Source organism: Pinus tabuliformis, chromosome X (assembly GCF_031772625.1).
Source record: "Pinus tabuliformis cultivar Carrire ecotype Pingquan chromosome X, CPIR1, whole genome shotgun sequence".
Taxonomy (NCBI): domain Eukaryota; kingdom Viridiplantae; phylum Streptophyta; class Pinopsida; order Pinales; family Pinaceae; genus Pinus; species Pinus tabuliformis.
Genome location: NC_142308.1, coordinates 458,984,429 through 458,993,111, shown reverse-complemented (window position 1 = coordinate 458,993,111; position 8,683 = coordinate 458,984,429).

Sequence of the window (8,683 nt, the reverse complement as noted above, 5' to 3'; positions counted from 1 at the left end):
TTGGATTATTCAGTAAAGGTCACAACATGTGCACGGTAAGGCCGACCCTGACTAGGTCGAAAGTTAAGGGTTGGGTCGTTTACGTATAGATTATTGCAGGAATGTGGTAGGACCAACTCCGACCAGGACAAAACTCAAGATTTGGGCTTATCGAGGGAACGTATAGGGTAGTTTGACCATCCATGCACCCGATCTATCATGTGGGCCTATGACAGGTTTCCACGTGGCAGTAAGAAATGGGTAAAGAATGGGTGTATGTACTTCAGGTTTCCAAAAGAAAAGAAAAAAAAAGAAATAATAATGATAAAGATAGTCTACAGAGATATGATCAAAATTTTTAAGGTCTCTTTCCGACGACTATATTGTGGAAGAAGTACTTTCATAGTGACCACCCCTCCTACTAGGAGTGAGTGGGTTGGGTGTGTTACAGAGTGGTATTAGAGCAAAATTTCGACACTTGGACTAGATGGGCTTAATCACCAGCAAGTGATGATTTTAAGAATCGCCGAGCAACTTTTAAAGTTGGTCTTAATTGTTGGTTCTTGTTATTATTGAATGAATGTTGATTTATTTGATGAAAATTATAGGTTTAAATGATTGTTGCATTTGATTGATATATATATATATATATATATATATATATATGTTTTCACACTAACATGGATTTAATTGTCGCAGTGTAGACTTCTATGGCCGAACCATGAATATTGGACTTAAAGTCATAACTGTGTGGGTAGAAGTGTGTGTGATTGACAAGAATTTGCAAGCATCGCAAAAAATTCAAGGAAATGCAGGTATGAGGACTAAAATGGTTGAATATAGCTCTGATCAATCACAACATGGAAGTGATGGGGACAAACCCAATGATGAGGAAAGATCAGTTGGTCAAGAGGAAGGGAAACACTCCCCAGACTGGATGGATACCTTGAGAAGCATGATAGTTGATGTGAGAAGTGTTAAAGATGACAATGGAAATCTAGTGAGAGCTCAAGAATAACAAAAATAAATAAATGCATACATTTTTCAAAGTCTCTCTGATTGGCATAGGCAAATACAAGTTGAGATGAAAACCATTTGTAGAGACTGGAAAGACCCTCATGACTCTGGAGAAAGCACCAATGGAGAAAATGGTGGCAAATCCAAAAAGAGACACGGGAAAGGCAGTGAGGACACTATGCTAGGGTATGTAACTTTGAGCACCCCAAGGGGAAGAACTAGCTCACAAGTGCACTATTCCAACAAACCATCTATTTATGTTGTTCAAAGGCACCACCATTCTCACCATCACTGTCATCACTCAAGAAGCAAAGAAAATGATCACATGCCTGAGAAGTTCAAGAAATCCAAACCACCTAGACTTGATGAGCATATGAAGAAAGCAGATAATGCATAGTCTAATTGGCTACTAGGTATGAAGAAATTCTTCAAAATACATGCTTATTCAAGGACCATGAAAGATAGAGTTTCTACCTACATCTTAAGAGGAAAAGTTGATATCTGGTGGGAGGATTTGAAGAATGTATGGGCTATTGATGAGTGAGAAATAACCTGGGAGTAGTTTGAGTATCTCTTCAAAGGACAGTATTTGTCTAAACGCTACTATGATGGAAAATACAAAGAGTTTTATCAGCTCAAAATGGGTCAATTAACCGGTGATTAATATGTCACTAAGTTTTTGGAACCACTGAGATATGTGTTGTAGATCAAGGATGAAAAATACAAAATCCAAATATTTGTCTGTAGGTTGCATGTGGCATTCCGAGACAAAATTGAATTGTTCGAGCCATTAAATCTGAAGGAAGCTATCAAGAAGCTAGGAAACTTTAATGAGAAATATCAATGCAAGCCTGATACCAGAGGTAATTGGCAGGCCAATGGTAATGTAGGACATAAGAGAAATTGGCCTAAGAAAATATTAGAAAGTAAGGAAGGTAAACACCCAACTCAATTGAAACGGCTTGAGCAGAGAGGAAATGTCACTGTTAGAAAAATAATGCAACAACTGACAGTAGCACCACCCAAGTTTGAAGGTCGTGAGCCACGTAGGTGCTATACTTTTAGTGAGAGTCACAAAAGGAGAGCCTATCCTCATCAACAGGACACCATAACAAAAAATTACAGTACTCAGGAGACAAGCAATGTGGATGAAGTGGCTCGGAGTATACCCAGAATTTACGTTGTAGTGGATAACTGCCAAGCAGATCACCAAGCATCCATCATTGATATGGAAGGTAAGTTACACGAACTAGTTGTTTCCATTTTAATTTATCCAGGATCTAACTGTAGTTATGCTAGCCCATAGCTCGTCAAGAAATGTAATATAGTCAAAGAAGTGCATAAAGAACCTTGGCTAGTTCAATTGGCAACTAGGATGAAGTGAAGGATCATCCATTGGGTAAGGTCATGTGAATTCGAGCTCAATGACATGCCCACTATAACCCACTTGAATGTACTACCTCTGGTTTCGCATGATATTCTATTGGGCATGGAATGGTTGCAATTAAATCAAACCAAAGCGGATTGCTATGGAAAAATAATTGAATGCTTGGATGAGCAGTGAAAAGATTGTTGTAGGGCAGGAAAAATCCCATTTTAGTGAGGTTAATCACTGCTATGCAAGCTAAATGCAACAAATGAAAGAGATGCACATTTTTTATAGTTCAAATTTCCAAGGATGAGGAAGTTGACCAAGCCATAGGGGGTGAGGAAGCTAAAATGCTACAAAGATACCTAGTTTTGCAGTTGTACACAAAGATCTTTCCAGTAGAATTTCCTTGATTTCATCCTCACATAGAGAGTTTTTTCTATTGAGCTAGTGCTTGGAGCAACACCAGCATCCAAGGTACCATATAGAATGAGCACCCAAGAGTTGGTTGAGCTAAAGTTGCAGTTGAAAGAAATGCTTGACAAAGGCTACATAAGGCCAAGTTTGTCCCCATGGGGAGCACATGTCTTATTCATGAAAATGAAAGATGGAACTCCTAGACTATGAATTGATTACAGACACCTAAACAAAGTGACAATCAAGAACATATATCTGTTTCCAAGAATCAATGACCTCTTTGATCAATTAAGGAGAGCGACAATCTTCTCTAAGATTGACCTAAGATCAGGATACCATCAGATGAGGATCAAGGAGGAGGATATCCATAAAACATCCTTCTAAACAAGATATGGGCATTGCGAGTTTGTAATGGTACCATTTGGACTTACCAACAACCCTGCAACATTCATGTGCCTGATGAATAATGTGTTGCATCCCTATTTGGACAAGTATGTCATTATGTTTTTTGATGACATATTGCTATAATCAAAGTCAGAAGAAGAGCACGAAATGCATCTAGTTGTATTATTACAATTACTGAGAGAGCATAAGCTATATGCAAAGCTTAGTAAGTGTGATCTCTTCAACTCACAAATACACTACCTGGGGCATATTGTCTCCAAGGTAGGAATCTCAGTTGACCATGAGAAGATCAAAGCCATAAGAGAATGGCCAACCCCAAGGAATGTGGATGAAGTTAGGTAATTCATGGGCTTGATAGGCTATTACAGGAGATTCATTTGAAATTTCTCCAAGGTGGGCCATCCCATTTCAGAATTGAAAAGTATAGGGAAGAGATTTTAATGGACTACACAATGTGTTGAAATATTTGAACAACTGAAGTGGTTACTTACAACTACACCAATACTGAGAATTCGAGATCCTAATAAGGATATCATAGTGTGTACAGATCCCTGCAAGGAAGGACTTGGTGGAGTTTTAATGAAACAAGGGAAGGTAGTACGCTATGAGTCCAACAATATGAATGAGCATGAGGTGAATTATGTGACTCATGACTTTAGAATTAGTTTCCATCATAAACACTCTGAAAATGTGGAGGCATTACCTCCTCGATAGGAAATTCACACTCATGATTGACCATATTGGACTCCAGTATTTGTTTGGACAATCAAAGTTGAATTCTAGGTAAGCAAGATGGTTGGCCAAGCTGAGCAAATTCGATTTTGAAATCAAGTACACAAAGGGTAAAGAAAACAAGGTCGTTGATGCCATGAGTAGAAGAATTCAGACAAACCACTTAACAACGATAAGTTCTTACATGACTAACTTGACAGATAAGATCAAAAGTATTGGACTTCAAGATGAAAAATACCTACGATTGGGAGAAAAGTTGCTACAACATGGTGAAGATGAAGAATATAGCCTTAATGAGGATGGGCTAATCAGGTTCAAAGGCAGGGTTTATGTGCCTAATAATGAGGAAATGAAAGAACTGATAGTGAGATAATTCCATGTTAAGCCTTATTCGGGTCATCTGGGATACTAGAAGACCCTTATAATGATAAAAAAGTCTTATTATTGGCCAAATTTGAAAAAGGAAGTGGTTGACTTCATGGAAAGATGCATAGAATGCGAGCAGGTGAAGCCTGAATGCAGACACCTGACAGGATTGTTACAACCTATCCCCATACTAGAATGGAAATGAGAGGTAAGTTTGACGAATTTTATTACATGATTTCCAAAATCATCCATATATCATGATGCAAATTATGGTAGTGGTGGAAAAGTTGAGAAAGGAAGTGCATTTCATAGAAATCATAACCACTAAACTAGCTAGTGATGTGACACTAATATTCATAAAATAAATCGTGAGGTTACATGACATTCCCAAGAAAATTATATCATAAAGGGATGCTAGATTTACTTCCAGATTTTGGAAGGAATTGTTCATAGGATTGGGAATGGAATTGGCATTTAGCACAACCTATCATTCATAGATAGATGGGAAAATGGGGAGGATCAGCAGAATCCTTGAAGACATGTTACAAATGTATATAATGAACCAGCCCAAGCAGTGGGAATAATATATTCCACTTGTGGAGTTTGCATACAACAATGGGTACCAAGAATCCATAAGGACGAGCTAATTTGAGGCACTGTATGGAAAAAATTGCAATACTCTTATTAGTTGGAGTTACCCAGTTAACAGACTCCATGTGGGACTAGATATGCTCAGAGATATGGAACAACAGGTTCAGATCATAAAGCAGAACCTAAAGGTGGCACATGATAGACAAAAAAGTTATGCATATCAACATAGGATGCATAAAGAGTTCCAAGTTGGAGATCATGCCTATCTAAGAATTAAACCTAAGAATAGCTCCCTAAGAATTGGGACGTGTGCCAAGTTGGCAACACGATACCGTGGACCATTTGAAATCCTTAAGAGGATTGGACTAATGGCATATATATTGGCTTTACCTCCTTCAGTTATAATTCATGTTGTTTTTCATGTTTCTTTACTTAAAAGATATGTATCGAACTCTAATCATGTGATCAATTGGTATGAGCTACAAGTGGAACCAGAAGGGGATTTCTATCCAGAACCAATGTGCATTCTAGACTGGAGGAGTCTCAAGATCCAAAATTGAGCCATAGAACAAGTCAAGGTGTAGTGGAAGCACTTCGGCCCAAAGGAGACCACGTGGGAAACGGTTGATGCCATGAAGGAAGATTTCCCTTTCTTTTTTACTATGTCAATAACTGTGTATGTATTGTAAACATTCTATATAGTTGTGTATATAAGGCTCCATGAAATAGTTTGTTTGCATTTTGAAATTTTTATGGCCTATGGGTGAAAGAACACTGAGGGCGGTGTTACTGCAAGGGGGAGTGGAATGTGACAACCCCACCCGAGGCTCTATCGTAAAAGGAATTGTAATCACACTATGAATATGAAAGAAAAAAAGGGAGTTCAGTCAAGGGACACAAATTTAGGAGCTGAGAAGGAGGATGACTTCCTTGGGATGTAGAAAATTAGTGCAAGAAATTTGGAGTTGCTTGGACAACCATTAATATTGTTGGTGCATGAAATTAATGAAACAACCCTTAAAATTGAATGAATTGCAACAGAAGGTACACAAACCATAACTCATGTTGCTTGAGCAAGGGTAACAAGGACAAAAAGGACAAAAATGTAGGTCCAAGAATAGGGGTTACAAATTTTCAAGGCAGCAAGAAATTTCAGAAAAGAGAGGGAAACATTCGACACAAAGGAGGAAAGAAGAATGAGAAGGGCACCAAGGAACCTCATTAGGAGAGATAAGAAGGCATTCAAAGAGAAAGTCAGAGGTGAAAAATTTGGTTGAAACCTCCAATTTCAGTTGGGAAAGTCAATGGATATGGTTGAAGAGAAGAGAAGGGGATTGGTTCTCAAATTCCCTGGAGGTTGTGGGTTGAGCTACTAGTCTTTGGAGCCCTGTAACAGCTTGGGGCCCCTGGAAGTTGTGGGTTGAGATAGAATCCCTAGATCCTTGTAACAATTTGGGTCCTTGGAGGATGTGGGTTGAGACAAAGTTCTCTAGAGCCCTGTAACAACTTTGGTCCCTCGACGTCGTGGGTTGGGATAAAATATCTGGAGCCCTATAATAGATTGGCTCCCTTGGAGGTTGCGGGTTGAGGTAGATGTCTCTGGAGCTCTGTAACAGCTTGGGAAGAGACCATCCTAGAGCATATTACAAGGTAGACTTTGTTGAACACTGTGGTGACAGTGGATTCTTGACTCCTGGAAGGAGTGAATAACTGTGTATGTCCACTTAGGGTGAGGTGGAGCACCTATGGACCCGCGATGTTGATAAAGGATGATAGACAATTGTTGAGATTAAGGAAGGAAAGTCCTATGGAGTCCCTACACTCATAGGAAGCTGAATGATACCTCCTCAAGCAAGCATCCCTCCCAAAGTATGGAATCTGGCTCGGAGGTGACAACAACAAGTAATTGTGGTTGCAGTTATATACAATTGGGTGGAGAGTCCTTGTCCCAGGCTCAGTTTCCTTGCAAGGAGTAACAATAAGTATTTATTATTTGATAATGAATCATAATGCATGCTATGAATTTGTGTTGGTATTTCATATATGTATTACTGAACAATTAAATGCATGTCTCTTAATGCATCACAACGTTGGGCGTGTTAGGTATTGCAGCCTATGTGTGTTGTTCATTAAAAAGAATGGTATTGATGAATAAGGGATGGGAGGATGAACCCCTGAACCAAGAATCATTATTGTGTGAGCAACTTGTTGGTATTCCTATGATGGAACATATTAACGTATTAACATACAATATACAAAAAACAATGAATATATAGATGTAATCCTGAATCATATAATATTCTAAGAAATATGCCAAAGTGTGTTAAGAGCAACACATATTTAACAAGAGGAAACATGCCACTGACTATGATGAAGGCCTCAGAGGCCTGAGTGGTGGCCTAAAATTAACAGAGGGCTTGTAGACTCTTTTTTCTTATTAATGAGAATAGATAGAACAGATAACCCTATATGGGGAGGGTCTGAGCAATTTAAAGAACCCTTAACCTTAACATTGGATCAGTGCATTAGAGAAAAAAAATTGGTTGATTGAATCCGCTATTCCTAAGAGAGGAAAAGTTGAGGCCCCTATAAGAAGGTATGTCTAACCTTGCATCCTTTGTAGGCGAGGAATCTAATGTTGGTATTTTAGCAATGACGCTGGGAAAGTCGAAGGTTCTATACAACGCCATGGAGCTTCTTGTAGTCCTGAAAAGGATCTTGGCACCTTCGATGTGTGGCAGCAGAGGTGGAACCCCTTCATGATTTCACCCCAATATCTTAGTAGGTAAAGGCTACAGGAGCACCTATTTCGGCATGCCTGGAATACCCTATCCAAATTCGGGGAAATCAGGACGGGTTAAGGCTCATTGTAAACTCCCTTACCCAAGCTCAGTAGGGGTAGCACTGTGATGAAGGGTTACCTCTCACTATCGAAACTAATTTCGTTCGAAAGAAAGGAGGAGGGAAGGACCTTTGAGTCTGCACCATAACTAAAGAGATCAAATCATGTTGATTAGAACCAGGGGAAGAAGCAATCCTCCAAAATATAAGGCTAGCCTTCCAATATGTATCGTAGACTACTGGGGCGAGATCCTAGAGTCGAATCATGATGAGGGCAGAGAGTTTCGTCGATGAGCAACATAGAGTTGCAACACATTCTTAAAGTTTGAACATATTATCCAATTAGAGAAGTGACCCTAAGCATGGAAACTGATGATTGGTTTTTGAGATCACATGGTCAAAAATCAACCAAGTGAAATGGCTCTAGGAAGCGATAAGTCGAAGGGTTGGAGGTTGGGTGGTGAGCGGTCATGGAGAGGGCTCCACCGAAGGATGAATAACACTGACCCTTACTAGATCAAAATGTGAGGATCAGATTATTTTGTAAATGTCACGACATGTGCACGGTAAGGATGACCTTGAATAGGTCAGAAGTTGGGGGTCGAGTCGTTCATGTATAGGTTACGTCGGGCATGTGGTAGGGCCGACTCTGACTAAGACGGAGCTTGATATTTGGACTGACCAAGGGGAACACACAAGGTAGTCTGATTATCTGCACACCTAATCTATCATGTGGGTCTATGGTGGGTTTCCACATGGCAGTAAGAAATAGGTAAAGTTGGGGTGTGTGTACTTTGAGTTTCCAAAAGAAAAAAAAAAAAAAAAAAAAAATATATATATATATATATATATAAAGATAGTCTAGAGAGAGATGATTGAAATTTTTAAGGTCCCTTTCCCACGACTATACTGTGGAAGATGGAATTGCATAGTGCCCGCCCCTACTAATGGGAGCGAGTGGGTTAG